General features: G+C 43.7%; 1 pseudogene; it reads right to left on the reverse strand.

Moving 5' to 3' along the window:
- Positions 1-5,902: 5,902 nt before the first annotated feature.
- LOC126279263 (5S ribosomal RNA) lies at positions 5,903-6,020 on the reverse strand (annotated as a pseudogene).
- Positions 6,021-20,622: the final 14,602 nt, after the last annotated feature.

Genomic DNA, 20,622 nt, shown 5'->3' on the forward strand with positions numbered 1-20,622 from the left:
GAAGTTTTATTGACAACAAAAGCTATTGTGTTTACCTTTCAGAAGTCTACACTAGCCAGTAACAAGCTGCGCAATGTCCAGAGAATAGCAAGCCACAATGAATTGAGGCTGACTCAAGAGGTGCCGACTCGATGGAACACGCCAAGCCACACCCTCAAAAGAATTATGGAAGTACGAAGTGAGCTTTCGATCAATGACAGTTCAAAACCAACGCCTTCCTTCACAGTATAAAACTGCTGGGCTGTGCAAAAGATAATACATCTTCCTGAAGTTGCTACTTGAAGTAGCTAGAACAACAATCTCAGGAGAGTGATTTTTTAAATTATGTCTCTTATACGAAATATTGCTGCGAAGTTATCAGACTCTATAATCACCTTATCAACTAATGAAGCTGGATTGCTTGATTAAATGAGTCAGTGAAAAAGTGAGACCCCTGAACACACTGTTAATATACTTGTGATGCTAGCAGATTCTACGTTTAAAAAAGCTTGCTTCAGGACATTTCAAGAGGCAGTGAACGTTGCACAAGTACTTCAGAAAGAGTGCGCTGCTATTATCGTATCATCTTCAAGAATAGTACTTGAAACTGAAGCATGCACGAGCAGTGCTAATACGTCTACTGATATCTCTGACAGTTTGTAATCGGATTATCATCCTTTTTTTCCCAATTAGCAACAATGTAATGTCGATAACGTTACACCAGTCAGTGATTCCATACTGACCTATGTCAATATTTTGAAAAACCGGGAGTCGACTAACATGCTTGTGCAAAATCTAACAGTATGTTACGTGTAAAGCCACAGTTTTTATGCTGTCCAGCAACTTCAGTTCCTGTAGAGAGGGTTTCTTTCAAGGCAGGATAAATAATTACTGAAAAACGCTACAGACAAAAGGAGAAAAATTTAAATACTTCAAATTTTATAAAATAATATTTGCACATCTTTTAATGTTGTATTTGAAACAACCGACTAAAGGACAAGAATTTAAATATCTTACGTTTTATAAAACAAAATTTGCATTGCTTATACTGTTATATTTCAAACAATAAAAAATCGTAGAAAAATAATTTTCGTTTCGAAAACATACACGAAACAATCGATACTTAATAACGGATGCTTCAACTGTCAACGTTTAAGTAACACTACAAACAAAACCTTCTCTCGTCACTGAAGACAGCAGCCCCCCATTCCACTCTCCAGTCAAGTCTTTCACGACACCACAGTAGCCATAATGAGATTTTCACTCTGCAGCGGAGTGTGCTAGAGTTGTGAGGACGGGCGTGAGTTGTGGTTCGGTAGCTCAGTTGGTAGAGCACTTGCCCGCGAAAGTCAAAAGCCCCGAGTTTGAGTCTCGGTCGGGCAAACACTTTTAATCTGCCAGGAAGTTTCATATCAGCGCACACTCCGCTGCAGAGTGAAAATCTCATTCTGGAAACATCCCCCAGGTTGTGGCTAAGCCATGTCTCCACAATATCCTTTCTTTCAGGAGTGCTAATTTCTGCAAGGTTCGCAGTAGAGCTTCTGTAAAGTTTGAAAGGTAGGAGACGAGATACTGGCAGAAGTAAGGCAAAGGTCCCGAGTTCGAGTCTCGGTCGGGCACACAGTTTTAATCTGCCAGAAAGTTTCATACCAGAGTAGCCATGCTTGGTGATTCAAGTCGTAGCCTGACCAGACGCACAATTGATCTTATTCCTGCTGCAGGCAGACAATTTACAATGGTCCGTGATGACCCAGCATATTCAACATCTGCCCTCATTTTGTCCTTGGAAGGTGTTCTGTCGGCAGCTGCTGCTCGCACAACGTGTCGATCTTTACATGTGTCTGTACTATGGTGTCTTCCAGAACCTGGACTACAGGAACGGGAAGGCTCCACAGTCCACTGTTGAAAGCCGGGACGTACCACGGTTAGACTGTGCCCAACATGTGCTACCAGCAGACCCGCAATGCGTTTCCCTAGAAATGGTTCAAGCTGTTGGACAGGAGTATTTACTCGCTGGCGGGCCATGGCTGTACCGTAGAAAGAATGCTGCCGACACTGGTCGCCTCTTAGCGCAACTGCTGCGCGCAGAGTAAAAACAGAGGGAGCGCAGAGGGGCTACAGCTCGCCCTGGGATAGCCTGATGACAGTGGCAAATGAGTCGCTAACACCACAATCCTTCAGTATGCATATTGTACACAATGGTGCCAGTAAACACAGGTTTTGAGAGTTGTGTTTTCTTCCGGCACTGTATTACGAAATGGGTTTGTTGAAACAAAAAGAGAATATGAGCTTGAGAAATTTTGTTGTGGAGAAATATGCTGAAAACTAGATGGGCAGATCGAATACGTAATGACGACGTAGTAAACGAAAATGGGAAAAAAACTTTGTCTTAGTACAACTTGACTAAAAGAAACTATCGTTTGACAGAAAACGCCCTGAGGCATCAAGGAATTGGCAATTTAGTGATGGAAGGAAATTTTAGTGTAAAAACTGGAGGCGACTTTAACGTACCAACTGCAGACTGCGATCTCTAAGGATTTACTGCAGGGGATAAGACAAACAGTCGTGCGAAATGAATTTGAACAGGTTTTCCTAAAACTCTCTTGGGCAGCTAGTTCGGCAGCCCATACACAATGGAAATATCTTAGACGTTTCAACTGCAGATGAAACCTGGTAATCAAGGGAAGGCAAGATTCGGTTACGATTGTGGACGGGTCCGTAATCAGTTACTGTTGGTTGCCTTTTCAGTTACACACAATTTATTTTAAACCAGTAATTCCAGACTCAACAATAAATAAAAACACTACATGTTATTAATGAAGGAATAAACAACTGTGTAAATAATAGTTGTTTCACTGAGTTATGATTTAGCAAATCACCATTAAATACAGAGACAGCAGATAATGTTTTAAAAGCAAGCCACTGTGATCTGGACAGAAGCCTTTACACGCCGGGAATGGCAATAAATTAAGAATTTTTTAAAACTCGCTGCAACTTACAAATATTAAAGGCAAGTTGCCATAAACACAATCTAAAGCATAGACGCCAGGAATGGCAGTAAATAAGGTTTAAAAGGCTTACTGCGTAAATACAAATACCAAATTAGAATTTTAAGGCAAGTGACCACAGTCATGGCTGAAGGCCTTACCAGCCAGTAACGGCAATAATACAAAAAATTTCTAAACCTGCTGTCAAACAGTATATACAATAGCAAAGGTTAATTAAAAAAACAGGCAACTGATCACCAAACGGGTGAAATAAGATGATGATAAACCTTTTAGCACAACCGTTAACAACCACTGAACACTACACTGCTAGATTTATTCCAGAAGGCGACCACAACTATTAACTAGACATATTTAACATTTAATGTAGGTATTACAAGGTATTGTAATAAATAATGCAATAATAAAACACAAGGACCACTACATAAGTTCCTTATAGGGTACCGAGGTCGAGTATACCCGATAAGGCGTGGGCTGAAAGAGCGTTACACTGAGCTGCTGGCCATCAGACCTCCTTTTAGAACACACATGTCTTACAAGAAACAAGGGGCCACCGTCGGTGCTCCAGGAATCGACCTCTGAGAAGCTGCAGAAACAAACACTTTCGCGAGCGATGAGATAGAAAGCGAAGAGTTACATTCACTTCACAAGATGTTAACTCAGTTTAGTGGCAGTCTAACGAATGACTGATGACAATCTTGCTGAAGATACCTGCCGTCCGATAAACCAAATGCAAACGACGGAAAAATACGCCATAGCCGGAACTGACGGTCTGCACTACATCCCCAGAATACTGTTTTTGGAGAGCTCGGAAAAAACAAGGACTCACTGCCACCACAGTAGAAGAATCACCAACCGCCCTACAATCAGTAAAGCTGTCAAAACTACTAGACTGACCGGACAGCAGTGGCAAGGCGAAGAAATATACACTGCTGTTACATACACTAACCCCCAAGGCAGGTAACTGAGGATCTATCGGCCACCAGGAAAGAAAAATTATCGTTGTCTGAATTTAACAAACTGTAAGAAGCTGAACGCAGTACATAGTAATATGAAGTCGAGGAAAGGTAATCAGGTCCGCCTTCCCCAAGCACTCCACTCGCTGCTGTTCGCCTCGGCGACACTACGAGCAGCAACACGAACCCAAGGCACTGGAGAATCGCGAGATGTAACAATGATGGATTGAAATGCACTCTTCTTAAATATTGCTAGATCCGGTTTACGACGAGGTCGTGCACCCTCGTGACCACAGCCCTTCCATCCGGCAGCCCATGCGACCCACCAGCAGTCCCGGAGTGTTCCAACACTGCGTGGACCTGGCTCCTCCTGAGTCCCAAACCGAACTGGCCCACTAACACGACCCAGAAAACAACGACGTCGGCCCAAAGATAGGGCAACGGTTACTACATATCGATAATCGTCGCTGCTGCCACTAGGGTACAGGCAACGCTTGCGCAACCGAGTGGCGCCAGCGAACACGAGAAGAAGACGAACAACTGCAACCATGCCAACCAAAGATAGTGTCTGGCCTCCAACAGAGGGTGGACACCTACAGTTTTGACCAACGCGAGACGCAGCATGACTCAGCAGATAGTCCGGATCTTATCGACCATGTCAGAATAGAAACGGCGATTAGCGATGTCATCATAGCAACAATGGTTACGAAAGTTAATAAATCAGTGAAGAAGGCTAGGAGAGTGTTTCTGCTAGATAGAGCAGATAACCAGTTATCAGCATCTTAGACATTGAACTGACATCACTTACTTTCAGGAAGATGGATGTGGACGAATTATGGGGAAAGTTTCAGCAAATCGTGGTCAGGAGAGTTATGTGTCTAATAAGCGGATTGAGGATGGATAAAACTCACCGTTGTTTAATAATGAAATTCGGGAAATGCTGGGCTAGGAAACGCTGTTGCGTTGATGACAAGCGGAGGTTGGCAGAGATTCGTGAGACTGTGAAAAGATCTATGCAAGAAGCATACAACAACTACCATCGTCAGACATTAGCAAAAGGTCTAGAGGAGAATCCGAGACAATTCTGGTCCTATGGAAAATCGCTAAGAGGGTGTAAGGCTTCCATCCAGTCCTTTTTTGGCCAGTGTGTGGCAGTTGAAGACAGCAAAACGAAAACCGAAATTTTAAACTTCGCTTGCAGGAAATAATTCTTACAAACTTACTGTCATTTGACAGTGGCACAGACTCCCGTATGGACGACATGGAAATAAGCATCCCTGGCGTAGACAAACAAGTGAATGATCTCAAAGCCAATAATCACCAGGTCCATCCCTCCCTCCCTCCCTCCCTCCCTCCCTCCCTCCCTCCCACCCTCCCTCCCTCCCTCCCTTCTGTTTTACAAAGAGCACTCTAGGGCGTTGCTCCCTTATCTGCCTCGCATTTATCGTGAATATCTCGACCATCACAAAGTTCCAATCGACTGGGAGAGGGCGCAGGTGAATCTTGTATATAAGAAGGGTGAAAAAACGGATCCGCTAAATTACAATGTCCTTGATTACGGTTTGTTGCAGAATTTTTGAACACGAACTCTGTCCGAATATAACAAATTTTCTTGAGACTGAGAAGCTCATGTCCACGAATCAGCATCGTTTTGGAGAGCATCGCTCGTGTTAAAGTCAGATTGCTCTCTTCTCACAAGATATACTGCGAATTTTGGATGAAGGACAACAGGCATATTCCATAATTTTTGATTTTCAGAAATCGTTTGACACGGTGCCCCGCACAGGCCATGAAGACCGCCGTGTCATCCTCAGCCCGCGGGCGTCACTGGATACGGATATGGAGAGGCATGTGGTCAGCACACCGCTCTCCCGGGCGTAGATCAGTTTCCGAGACCGGAGCCCCTACTTCGCAGTCAAGTAGCTCCACAGATTGCCTCACAAGGGTTGAGTGCATCCCGCTTGCAAACAGCGCTCGGCAGACCGGATGGACACCCATCCAAGTGCTAGCCCAGCCCGACAGCGCTTAACTTCGGTGATCTGACGGGAACCGGTGTTATCACTGAGGCAATGCCCTTGGCTGACGCGGTGGCCATTTCAGGCTCTTAAAGAAGGCAAGAGCATATGGAATATGTCCACAGATATCTGACTGGTTGGAAGACTTATTAAGTAACAGGACCCAGTAGGTTGTCCTCGACGGCGAGTGTCCGTCAGAGACAAGGGTATCGTCAGGAGTGCCCCAGGGAAGAGTGGTAGGACCTCTGTTGTTCTCTACATACATAAATGGTTTGGTGTACAAGGTGGGCTGCAATCTTTTGCCGTTTGCTGATGATGCTGTGGTGTTTGGTAAGGCGTCGAAGTTGAATGAATGTACGAGGATACAAGATGACTTAAACAAAATTCCCAATTGGTGTGATGCTTGGCAGCTGTCTGTAAATGAGGAAAAATGTAAGTTAATTCATTTGAGTAGGAAAAAAAAACTCGCAGTGCTCGGATACAGCACTGGTAGTGTCCTGCTTGACACAGTCACACCATTTAACTATCTGGTCGTAAAGCTGCAATGCCACATGAAGTGGAGCGATAATTTCAGGACTGTGGTAGGGAAGGCGAATCATCGACTTTGGTTCAGTAGGAGAATTTCAGGAGACCGCATGTAGGACTCTGTTGCGCCGTGTTCTTGAGTACTACTCTCGTGTTTGGAAACAAATCAGGTAGAATTCCAGGGAGACCGAATCAATTCAAAGGCGGGCTGCTAGATTTACTACTGGTAGCTCCAAAAACTGGTAAATGTTACTAGATGCTTCGGGAACTCTAATGGGAATCCCTGTGGGGAAGGCGACGTTCTTTGCAAGGAACACTCTTGACAAAATTTAGAGGTCCGGCATTTGAAGTTGACTGGCAAATGGTTCTTCTTCCGCCAGTACACATTGCACGTTAGGAGACGAAGATAAGATAGGAGGGATTAGGGCTCACGTGAGTGGAGGAAGGAAGAGTATGATTTGTAGTGGTACGGGGTACCCTTTGCCAAGCATGTAGATGTAGGTTAAAGTGCCGTAAGTTGCAGTAATAATGAGATGAAGTATAGACCACAGCGTACAGCTGCATTAAACCAGTCATCGGACTGAAGGCCACAATAATTGGACTCCCACACAAGTGCAGTCGGCCTTGTGTAGATCAAAGTTGAAGATGAATGGAAATAAGCTGAGATGCCATTGATAATGTGAAATACGGTTCGACACGCCTAATATTCGTCTCAGAGCAACTTACGCACGAGCTCGACGCACGGACCATATTATTATGACTGACTGGAGCAGCCAGAATACCCGATGCATGGAATGTGGGCTATAGTGTTCGTGATCAAACTGCGCGGACGAGACAGTGGTGCGTGATGGCGGCGCGGGCACACAGGTTATCACGACACCACAGGCGGCAGCCGGTGGTCCGCTGATGGGAGCGCCAATTAGCGGTAGGAGGCGTGAGCTGTGCGCAGCCAGTTTGCCGACGGGCGCCAGTGTGGAAGCGGGCCGCAAACACGACTGCAAACAGCCCGTCTCTCGGCGGCTGCCGGGCGCCAATCGCACATTATTGGTCCACATTACACCCCGGCTTTGTGAAGAGACAGCGCGAACGGCGCGAGTGAGTCAGCCGGTGGTGGCGGCGGCGGCGGCCGCACCTAATTCCGCCGCGAGTGAACGTGCCGAAGGGGACTGCAAACTTTGCGTTTATCCGGGAATGGGATGACGCAGCTCTCTGACGGCACGTTTTTAGTCCAGTACGCCGTGGTTGGGAATTAGCATTACCGCAATTGTTTGTTAGAGACACACAACTTTGTTCGTTAGATGAGGACAGTTAACAAGGTAAAAATTCTGTTTCGTGGGATTCGTTCGGGGTCAAACAGGTGGGATCGGGTTGATACTGCCTAACAATTCCCAGTGAAGGACTGGGTAACAAGTTCAACATCGTTTCCTTGCCTGTTTTTAATAATATCGTGACAAAATTCAAAATTAATAACCGCAATACACTTCACCAATGTATTACAAATATTCGTAACTTTCTTTCTCTGGACAATAATCCATTTGGTACCTCAAAAGAATTAATTTTTAATCAAAATACCCACGGGTGTACTGCCGGTCTATAGTGTCTATAGACCGGCAGTACACCCGTGGATATTTTGATTATCAAATACGACGGGAGAAACTCAAGAATCGAATTAATTTTTGTTCCATTACAAAAGTGCAACATTGGAAAAAGTTCATCTGCAATGAGTATCACAACTTTCTATTCCGTTGCAAAACGATTACAGAAGCAGTTTACTGGTTTCAGGTATTAAATCTTTTCCTAATAAAATAGTGCGGTAGACTGAAAGGTATATACACATAGTAAAAATTTATATATTGAACCAGAGATGGTCAAACGTAGTATCGATTATGTAGCAGCGTCGTTGCTCAACAGCGATCACTGGTTCAAGGTGTTTTGGGTAGTTAGTTAAAGCAACTCTAGATAAGGAGAAGTATGGAGGTGTAAATACCTGTTGTATCTGATATGTGGTGGATAGATACTTCCTTGCTATTGTTGTTCAATCGCTTCTATCCCATTGTTGATCGGAGATATGACTTCACACGTCTAAGGTCGCTAAATGACCGTCCTGCTGTCGCTGTCGTGATTGGAACTACTCGGAGAAGCTTAATGCACTTCACTATTTCACATAACATATCCCCAACTGCAGACTGTTGTGTAGTGTGCTTTCTCACATCACTTCTGTTTTTTTTTTTTTTTTTTTTTTTTTTTCAGAGAGAGCGCTAGCCCCCCAGATATCCAAATATGGCTGCTCATGTTCGCCGTTTTGGAGGTATGGATCTAACCACACGAGCTACTTTGTGCAAAGGGTCCATAAAATAAATGTCGAAGCTTGTTACTCGCGAAATAACCAACAATTATTGTGAAGCATTGCCATTATACAGCACCAGGGCCATGATCTAAAGTCACCAGTCAACGTAGTGGTCACACCGTTAAGAGAGCATCCTGGTTTCTTTGTTGTGCTGCAGATGGTGTGGAAATGGTGTCAGGAAGTGTGTAGTAGCACACACTACCCATACTATTATTTCATGTTGTGACACCACACATGCTATCAGCTATCATCAAGACAACAGCGACGATGTTTGCTTTCCACTTTGTGAACCGCAACTTCTCATTTGGTAGACCTGAAAAAACTTACTCAGCATTCCTCCATAATAAGTAAGATGTTATGCTCAGAAAGATTACAATGAGCTAGTATTACACGTTTCACAATATTGGGAGTAGGTTCCCAGAAAACAAAAGGAAAGAAATAATAAAAATAATAGGAATAATTTTTGGGCGAAAACGTTTCGTGAAATAACAGTCGATTTTAAGTTGTTATTATTATCGTCATTATTATTTACCTTACCAACCACACTAATCTCTGTTAACTAAGTAATCTTTCACTGTATAGACTGTACTGCTTGATAGCTACTTTTTAATAATATTGTTTAGTAAGTTTGCACTAATAATCCCTTTAATCTCCTTGGGCCACTTACTGTACTTCTACTACTAAAAGGAAAAATAAAGTTTTTTTTTGTTTTAAGTTTATTGTTTCTTCTTAAATGTAAGATGATTGTAGACACTGTTCCATGGCAATGACCAGAGCAGTTTTCACAGTAATTACAAATGTAATTTGTAATATACATAATTCACTTTCTGGGCTTCAAAAAAATTTAACTGTAATGATGGTGTGGTGTTAGCCCTCAACTGTGCACCCACAGACTCAGAGTTGAAATATTAAAAGTTTTGGCTGGTTTCATTGTCTAGGGGCTGAGATACGTAGTTGCTGCATGGCGAGCCAAATACTGCTGAGTCTACAGTGTACAATATGAATACACACATGAATTGAATGGTCGAAGATTCTTATCACTCGGCAGTAGCGAATTAATATAGAAATTTACAAATGAAAGATTGCAATTAAATAAAATTTGCAAGTACTATCTTAACGACTTTAAATGGTGAGTACAATAGCAGAAGTACATTTGAGAATGTGGAATATTTCTGCAAAACAGTTATTGGTGTCGATGGTCCAGCAATTAAGTAAAATATAAGTTGAATAACAGGGAAACCATAAATACCTACTTCACGTAATTAGTTATGAACGTACATAGCTTGCGAGATATTCACTTCTGAACGCACACTACGACTTCACAGCAGAAGCCACGGAAATCATACAAGAGCACATGTTGGCACTCCGAAGTAATTCTGTCCTCCGCGACCACGCAAAAACCGCTCCACACTCCAAGTCCTCCGCTGACCATGCGTCCGTCGCGCTGTCGCGTCCAGCACCTCCCGTGTCCTGTCCCATACTCTGCTAAACCACCTCGTGTTCTCCACTTCCACATAGTCTCACCATTAACGAGCGCTATGATTGGCTAGAGCGCTCCCTTCATGTCTCCACGCCAACGTACACTCACAAATATATATAAACACATACAAAATATAGGAGTTACATTTAAATAACTTGAAATTAAATAAATATTCCTACGGCTGTACAATAAACACGCTCTAACTCACATTATTAGATACATAAACAAATTAAATAAACATATATCAAAGTAATAGAACAAAAGGTTGGCCAGTACATTCTAAAGCACAGTAAATATTTAACCAATTTCTTCATGAATAGTATATATCGGATATAAACAAAGACATAGATGATTAAATATATTTATAAGCATGCTGCTACCATTTTTTCGTGTAACTGGAGTACTCATGGCCTGACGCGATCTATAGTAATCGGCCACTTTGACAACAAGTTTAAGGAGAGTTATGTGTCTAATAAGTGGATTGAGGATGGATACAACTCACCATTGTTTAATAATGAAATTCTGGAAATGCTACTCAAGGACACGCTGTTGCACTGTCGGTTCAAAGTTGCTTAATTTTTCTCCTGACCACAATTTAAAATCTGCTGAAACTTTCCTCATAATTCGTTGTTCAAGAGAGAACTCGCAAATGACGACAAGCAGAGGTTAGCAGAGATTCGTGAGACTGTGAAAAGATCTATGGACGAAGCAGATTATTCGGAGTAGGTGTTAAAATCCATGGAGAAGGAATAAAGACTTTGAGATTCACCGATGACATTGTAATTCTGTCAGAGACAGCAAAGGACTTGGAAGAGCAGTTGAACGGAATGGACAGTGTCTTGAAAGGAGGATATGGGATGAACATCAAGAAGCGCAAAACGAGGATAATGCAATGTAGTCGAATTAAGTCGGGTAATGCTGAGGGAATTAGATTAGGAAATGAGATACTTAAAGTAGTAAAGGAGTTTTGCTATTTGGGGAGAAAAATAACTAATGGTGGTGAAAGTAGGGAAGATATAAAATGTAGACTGGCAATGGGAATGAAAGCGTTTCTAAAGAACAGAAATTTGTTAACATCGAGTACAGATTTAAGTGTCAGGAAGTCGTTTCTGAAAGTGTTTGTATGGAGTGTAGCCATGTATGGAAGTGAAACATGGACGATAAATAGTTTGGACAAGAAGAGAACAGAAGCTTTCGAAATGTGGTGCTGCAGAAGAATGCTGAAGATTAGAAGGGTAGATCACATAACTAATGAGGAGGTATTGAATAGGATTGGGGAAAAGAGAAGTTTGTGGCACAACTTCACAAGAAGAAGGGACCGGTTGGTAGGACATGTTCTGAGGCATCAATAGATCACAAATTTAGCATTTGAGGGCAGCGTGGAGGGTAAAAATCGTAGAGGGAGACCAAGAGATGAGTACACTATGTAGATTCAGAAGGATGGAGATTGCAGTAAGTACTGGGAGATGAAGAAGCTTGCACAAGATAGAGTATCATGGAGAGCTGCATGAAACCAGTCTCAGGACTGAAGACAACAACAACAACAATTTGGAGAAATTACTTTTCAGCGCGGTGTCGCAAAATCTTTTTAATGTGAACAAGTGCATCTGATGATGAGGTTGGTAACCTGAAAGTCAGTCGTGACACAATGAAAGGGCAGTGCAAATCCGTTCTGCAGACAGTGGCAAGTTTAGTCCTAATCTAAACTTTTCATATGACTGGGTTCCTGTTTTCCATCAACGACGAGAGGTTACAGAACAGAGCGTTTCTGTTGCGAAATTGTCTAATGACGCATTTCACCCTTTTGGGGCTTCATCAGATTGTCTACAAAAAGAAGAAAGCAATGAATTAGATACAAATGGAGGAGCAGGGGGTACTTTTGTTTTATTCTGAGTTTTATGTGTCTGCATTGGTTAGCTAACGTGAATTTTGATTCCTAGTTTTATGCACTTTTGTTTTTTTGAGAATGTGCCTTAAGCCGGTCATGTGTACTTCTTGCCGCACTATACGCGGCACCTGTATCTCAATTTGTCATAGTATTGTTTGTGCGCGGGTCAGTACAGACATGGTGCCGTGTGCTGCCAGTACCGCGGTTTTGTGAGCGTGGCAGTGTCTTGTACTGCCACGGCGGAGCCGGCTGGCGTGCTCGAAGTAGACCTGAAAACTTTTCCGCCACATATTTCTAATTTCTCGGTGCTAGCCTGGATGTTTCTCTCCTTTCACTAGGTCCAATTCGTGGTTTAGATGTTTCATGAGGGATGGATCTTGTATCATGTTACCCTGGTGTTTATTTTACATTATATGTGGTTTTATGACTGACGGGTCACGTATCCAGCTACTTTTAGGTATATTTTTATTGCTTTTAGCTCACGTTCTCTGCGTAGCCGTGCAAAATAGGACCGTGGCCTTTTCCTGCATTTGTATCTGTTTCATTGGTTTCTTCTTTTTGTAGACAATCTTATGATGACCAAGGGTGAAACGCGTCATTGACATTACACAATTTCCCAACCGTTCTGTAACCGATTTATCTCTGAAGATGTCTCCCACTGACGCGGAAGAAGCGACAGCGAGTGGTTTTGGCCGGCCGGAGTGGCCGTGCGATTCTAAGCGCTACAGTGTGGAACCGCGCTACCGCTACAGTCGCAAGTTCGAATCCTACCTCGAGAATGGATGTGTGTGATGTCCTTAGGTTAGTTAGGTTTAAGTAGTTCTAAGTGACTGATGACCCATAGTGCTCAGAGCCATTTTGAAGTGGTTTTGAAACGCCCGCTAAACCCGCTGGACAGAACAGGTAATAGGACTGTGGAAAGGGCCAAGGGTAATTTAGCAACTCTTACACGGCTGAAGGCCTCCCACAAGAAATCTTAACAAGATAATAATTCGGACAGCAATAAAATAATTCAAAAACAACATACGCAAAGTGAAATACAAATGGCTGAGGGCCACAATTCACTTCCAAAATTTTAGAATATATTACCGTAGACCTATAAAGGCAGGAGGCCGACAAGAAATCTTTAAAAAAACAAACATCCATTTAAGATAGCAATAAAATAATTTAACGAAACAACAAATGCAAGGTGCAATACCAGTGGCTGAGGGCAACAATCAAACTTCAAAATTTGCAAATATATTACCATAATCCTTAAAGGCAAAAGGCCGTTATGTTTACGCCCGAAAAATTAATTTAAAAATTAATTTCCAAAATTTTAAGAAACAAATAATAACCATAAGCCTAAAATTTAAAATAAATGACAACAGGTAATTAAACACCGGTGGCACTCCGAAAATCTCCAGGTAGCTCGGTCTGCCGAGTTTCACTTAGGTGAGACAGGCGGTGAGCTTAACTATACTTGATGCTTCGGAACCCAACCAGGTGACAGCCACGAACCGACCGACACAACGACTTGCTTCCCATCAATAAGTACATGAGAACCCAAACAGAAAACAGAAAAGGATACAAAAGTGATAATGCACAGTGGAGTATACATTAGCTGTCAAAATCACACACCATGTTGGACAGCAGCAACAGGGGAGGAAAGGACGCTGCCTGAAATTACGTTACTGACCAGGGCAGATAACCGGAACGCTAACGGCCACTAGGCAGAAAATTCCGCTGGTAGACTTGAATTTCAAACACGGTAATAGTTAACTAGCTCAAAAGAACACTGCCTGAATTTACGTCAGTGCCCAGGGTAGGTAACCAGAACACTAACGGCCACAAGAAAGAAAATTCCACTGGTGCACTCAAATGGTTGTCTACCAAAATAGTTAATTGCACCGCATGGCGGCTAAATGTCAGCAGTAGAACCACTCGGTGTTGCTCACAGGAAATCTCCCCAACAGCAAACCACCGAAGCGAACCACCACAACATGAATAGACGTGGCTGGGTAGTTGAAACCAGTATTCAACTTTGACGTCCTGAGTCGGCGAACAACGAAGCACGTAGCTATCGGACAGCTCCACAGATGCTACGACACTGCGACACTGCGCAGGGGCTGCCAGCGGCCCCGGCCGAATGCCCCGCTCGGAGAAGTTCACTCATCCTCAACAACCGACCGACACGCTCCTCCCCAGAAACTATATGCACCAAACCAAAGATGGTACACTGCGAAAATATTGACACACATCAGTGGTGCTACACGTAGAAGGAAGAAGAACCACGACGTAACAGCGACAAGGGAGGGGGGGGGGGGGGAGACCAAACACAGATAGACAGCGAAGTTCACGAAAATGCATAGTTGGGAGAAAGCACGGCTCAGGTTCTATACTAGACAACGGCCTGTCATATCGTACATCTTGACTAAAAAATGTACGTCTAGTGATTTTAAGCCGTGGCACTGATAAGGAGTGAGTAGCGGGCACTGCGCCTGGGTCTGCATCCTAAGCGGCGAGAGGTGGCGGTGTCCCCGTACGGCGGGCAGCCGGTGCGCTGCCTGGAGCACGCACGCCTCTTGGGGTTCCAGCGCCGCCACCACCGCCGCCCCCGCAGACACGGGATGGCGGGGCAGCCCAGGCGGGCACCGGGCGGAGTATTCGCGGACACGGCGCGCCCGCCAAGCACCTCGTTAGCGGGTCTGGGCGCGCCGCTGCGAGCCCTTCTGCACAGGGCCTTGTTTACCGCCCACCACCGCCTCCGTGCCGTCCCACCGGGGGGTGGCTCGTCTCGTCTACTGTGCCGCTTCGCCGCACACAGTCGGACTTCGCTTTGCTGAGCTGCTGACCAGGCGCGCAGAGGGACTGGCACGAAAGCACAGTGGCCGCGAGAAAGTGACCGAAGGGACACACAGAGTATATACAGTTTATAGTGAAAAACAACACGGGCTGCAGGAGCTAAGTTAAAAAATGGTCGTAGTCGCTCACTGTGAGATTAGTACAAACCAATTACACAGGTGTCCAATATTAAAGCAATAAAGGGAAATTTGTGGATTCTTCCGTCGCTTCTTGATAGAAAAATTCCATATTGAGGTATGAATAACAAAAAAAAGTGTGTGAAATCTTATGGGACTTAACTGCTGAGGTCATCAGTCTCTAAGCTTACACACTACTTAACCTAAATTATCCTATGGACAAACACAGACACCCATGCCCAAGGGAGGAGTCGAACCTCCGTCGGGACCAACCGCACGGTCCATGACTGCAGCGCCAGAGAAAGATCGGCTAATCACGCGTTGAATAACACTTAGGCGATTTTTTGTTCTACTGATTTCTTTTTGTATGAACTAGTTTTCGGCTTATTAGGCCATCTTCAGACAACTACTGGCTGTTGCTTACAAGGAGCTTGTGTTCTTACGAACCAAACATTCTGGATTAAAATAAAACGCACTTACATACGATCTTTAGTTGTGGTATTGCCTTTCGAATTGTCAAACGGGCCGTTTGAGTTATTGTTCTGTAAAACTTTTCTTTAACTTAATAAATTACTTTATGGTTTGGCACTTCTGTGTGTGTTACATATTTGTGTACTTCTTTGAGCATCATTTTATGTAAGAGGCACTTCAGCTATCCTCTTATTCAACTGTGGGGTCTACTAAATAACCTGCACCGACCGCAGTAAACTGTCCATTGGTCAAACGGGCCGGGCTGTATCAAATAGGGTGACTGAAGATGAATGCACCTGCAGATCAAATAAATCAAACTCAACATTTGCTGAACATGTGCTCAAAAGAGGACACAAATATCTAACACACACAGAAGTGCTACATATAGCCAACAAAGGCAGAAAACTCAGCCTACTAGAAGCACTTGACAGTAACTGTTGTGGTTGGCAGGAGAGCCAAACCGTATACCTAAAGGAGGCCGAAATGCACGCCTTTTAGCTCACGCAGGCTGACGTGAGGTTTGGAACATGAAGAGGGGATTAGAATTGAGAGAAACGGACGTAGCTGGTGGAATACTTAACTTTAATCCATTAATGGAGAACGTCGCTCTTTATGGTACATGATTCACAATATTAATAGTACGGATACTGGCGCTTTGCTAGGTCGTAGCAAATAACGTAGCTGAAGGCTATGCTAACTATCGTCTCGGCAAATGAGAGCGTAGAAGTCAGTGAACCATCGTTAGCAAAGTCGGCTGTACAACTGGGGCGAGTGCTAGGAAGTCTCTCTAGACCCGGAGCGGGCAAGAGTTCCACGTTGGAGGACAACTGGTCACGGGAAGCGATCGGCGGTGCGGGACCCAGGGAGGCGCCCGGCGGTTGCAGCGACGCGTCCACTGCGGGCGTCGCCGGCGGGAGAACAGCCGGAGGCGGCGGCGGAGGCGGACGTAAGATGTTTGCCCTGCAGAATGACTGAAATTCTGCTGACTTGAATTGTGGGGCATTGTCGGAAACAATAGTCTGTGGAAGACCTTCAATGCAAAAGATAGCAGATAACGCTTGGATGGTGGCAGATGACGTCGTCGAAGACATCCAGACAACAAAAGGGATATTACGGAATGAATCTACCACAACCAACCATCGAGCATTCCAGAATGCACAACAAAATGGATGTGTAAGCGTTGCAAAGGGGAAGTGGCGTTTGGCCATGCAAAGAATTTCCGCGGTGGTGCTGATTGTTGTTCGGCACACACCATGCAAGAAGAGCACATATTCGTAAACGCGGCATCGATTCCGTACCAAGTACAGTTCTGACGAGCAAGTTGTTTCGTTCTCACTATACCCCAATGTCCTTGGTGGAGAAGCTGTAAGACAGAGGACTGTAACGAACGTGGTACCACGACCCTGGACTGATCATTAGCAGAACGCAACAGCAAAATACCACGTTGTACAAAAAGTCTCTCCGTGTGAGCAAAAAATCGGCGAACCAACGGGTCCCCGATCCGTGACATTGACAAGGGCGATTGCGTAGCAACAAAACGCAGGACGGGAGCAAGGACAGGGTCGGCAGCTGTGGCTGCAGCTACACGACTAAAATCTATCGGAAACGATTCGACCACGTCATCGGTTCCACATCAATGAACATGCAGGCAAGTTCCGAGGAATCGAATGCTCTATTCTCAGCAACAGGCTAGCGGGACAACGCATCGGCTTTTCCGTGCGTAGCAGTGGACCGATACAAAATATCGTAGCGGTACTGCGAGAGGGAAATAGACCAGCGAATGAATTTCTGCGCTGTACGTGGAGGTACAGGCTTGGTTGGATGAAAAAGCGATGTCAATGGTTTGTGGTCCGTGATTATGGTAAAGAGACGACCGTACAAGAGATCAGGAAACTTTGTAACACCATATACGAGAGTCAATGCTTCTTTCTTGATCTGTGAATAATTTCTTTGCGCAGAGGAGAGCAATTTGGACGCAAAGGCAATAGGGCGATCGTGCGATCCATCTTTGTGCGCAAGCACAGCACCGATCCCGAAATCAGATGCATTCACCATCAACAAAAGGGGTTTCCGGGAATCGAATTGCGTAAGGCAAGTATTGGAAAGCGCACGCCGATTTCAACTGGCGAAAGGCACGTTTGCATTGCGTCGTCCAGACGAACGGAACACCTTTACGGCATAAGCGATGAAGCGGAGCTGAAATGGAAGAGGCATGCGGCACATAGCGTAGAAGTCAGTGAACCACCGCTAGCAAAGTCGGCTGAACAACTGGGGCGAGTGCTAGGAAGTCTCTCTAGACCTGCCGTGTGGCGGCGCTCGGTCTGCAATCATTGATAGTGGCGACACGCGGGTCCGACGTATACTAACGGACCGCGGCCGATTTAAAGGCTACCACCTAGCAAGTGTGGTGTCTGGCGGTGACCCCACAGTAACAAACACTTAACGCTAAATCCCTAGCCGGTTCTAAATGACCAATTACAACTCAGCACATCGGCATTCTTACACTTTGCACAATAAAACAAACCTGCTACTAACCACAAAGTATCCGAATAGTAAGCAAATTCACACCCAAATAAAATGTAATATCCCTCATGTGTTCACATTCCTAACTGTAACACAACTGTAACAATGTAATATTTGGTATATATTAATGCACAATTTTTCTACTAACAAAATGTAACCCCAAAGAAAACATCGCTGCTGTACAACCAACAATTAGAGTCCATGGCAACCGTTCACAACAAATACCAACAAATTGTATTTTTGTAAAAATGTGTATTCTAAATAGTTCTAATTGCTGTCATACATGGTACTGACAAACCGTATAATGTGATTTATTAAGTTAAAGAACAGTTTTACAGAACAAAAACTCAAAAGACTAGTTTGAATATTCCAAACACAATACCACAACTAAAGAGAGTATGTAAGTGCGTTGTATCTTAGTCCAGAATGTTTGGTTCGAAAGAACACAAGCTTCTTGTAAACAATAGGCAGTAGTTATCTGAAGATGGGCTAATAAGCCCAAAAAATAGTACATACAAATACAAATCAGTAGAGCAAAAAACCTCCTAATTGTTATTCAACCCTCAATAAACGGAAATTTCGCGAGGCTGCATTTATTTTTCCACGAAACAATACAAACAGGTGATAGTAAAGTAGAAACAATGAAAAGAATACAGTACGTGAACAACTGCAATATGCATAACGATGGACAAAAACGCTCTTTTTTTCCCAACACAACGGATTCGGGCACACATTTCAACCACTCATTAATGTGCTTTGTAAGGTGTGCGACACATTCCGGAAGCAGTACAGACCTCACAACGACGGGGCATGCTGTGAATCACGTCATGAGTCTCATGTTGAGGCAAAACGCCCATTCTTCCTACAGAGCTGCTCGCAAGTCTTGGAGAGTGGCTGGTGGATGCTGACGTGAAGAAGCCCGTCTCCCTAGGGCATCCTACAAATGCTCTAGTGGATTCAAATCGGGAGAGCGAGCACGCAACGCCATGCGTGTAGTATCTTGCGCTTCCAAGTAAACATCACCCACTCATGTTCTAAAAAATCGAGGATTATCTTCCATCAATACGACCGCACATGGGGTCCCAGGATCTCGTCACGGTAGCTGACACCACGTAAACCTTGCCGATTCATCCGTACAATTTCATGAGGAGGTGTTCGAGTGGTTCACATAATTCCTGCACACAGTATTGGGTATCCTCCCCGATATCGGTCTCTTACCACAATGTTTGGGCTTCGCTCTTCTAGAGACCTACGGTACACCGCTGCAAGAAAGGGGGGGGGGGGGGCAAGTTCCTTCGCGTACTCTGTGTAAAATCGAACTGGTATCCCATCAGGTCCAGCGGCCTTCCCTCTTTTGAGCGATTTTAATTGTTTCTCTATCCCTCTGTCGTCTATTTCGATATCTACCAATTTGTCATCTGTGCGACAATCTAGAGAAGGAACATCAGTGCAGTCTTCCTCTGTGAAACAGCTTTGGAAGAAGACATTTAGTATTTCGGCCTTTAGTCTGTCATCCTCTGTTTCAGTACCATTTCAGTCACAGAGTGTCTGGACATTTTGTTTTGATCCACCTACCGCTTTGACATAGGACCAAAATTTCTTACGATTTTCTGCCAAGTCAGTACATAGAACTTTACATCTTCTGTGAAAAGAACATTTGCCCACCTTTCGACCGTCCAGCTGGTGTAGCAGCCCTTTTTTCTGTTTTCGCATTTTCGTCTAATAGGTGAAAGTTAGATTTTATTTTTTACACATTCACTGTCATTGAAGGGTTTCACTTTTATTTAATATTGTACCGGCTAAGTATCAGTTTGATTACTTTTAAAACTCAATGTTAAACGTACAGTCTTCCCAAATCTGAGATAAAAAATCTTAAGTAGCTTTACTACCAATGTTTACAGACGACGATACTTTAACCTTTCATTCAATTCTTTTAGTTATGAATAGCTAGTTTGTTCTTGGCATAGATCACGTAACCTTAACGTTTATTAATCTAAGTTAAATTGATTTTCAGGACTTGTTTTATGTTTCAAATTAACAACGTCAGTTTATTGACAAGAATTATTAATAAATAGGTTCACTCATACGATCTCATTCAGAGAAGTTCTTTAATGAGATGTCTAAGTAGGATTCCCGCTAGCATTAGAGATGTTAGATAATATCCTGTCACTTTCGGTAAATAAGTTATTTCTATTTAATATCCGCAAATTGTCATTAACTATGATTACTAACCGCGTGAAGTTAAAGTTTCCCACTATCACAATTCAAAGCCCGAAAATTCTCAATTCAGTAAAGGGTTTAAGTATCACACGAATTGACATTAAAGCCAAAGATATTATTATTCGCCTTCCCGTTTATCTAATATGATAAATGTCCAAATTAATGTCTTTTACTGACAATCCTCAAAAACAATCTCGTCACGATATATTCTTGATTCCCGTTTAATAAAGTCACAGTTGTTGCTCTCTAAAGC

Source organism: Schistocerca gregaria, chromosome 6 (assembly GCF_023897955.1).
Source record: "Schistocerca gregaria isolate iqSchGreg1 chromosome 6, iqSchGreg1.2, whole genome shotgun sequence".
Taxonomy (NCBI): domain Eukaryota; kingdom Metazoa; phylum Arthropoda; class Insecta; order Orthoptera; family Acrididae; genus Schistocerca; species Schistocerca gregaria.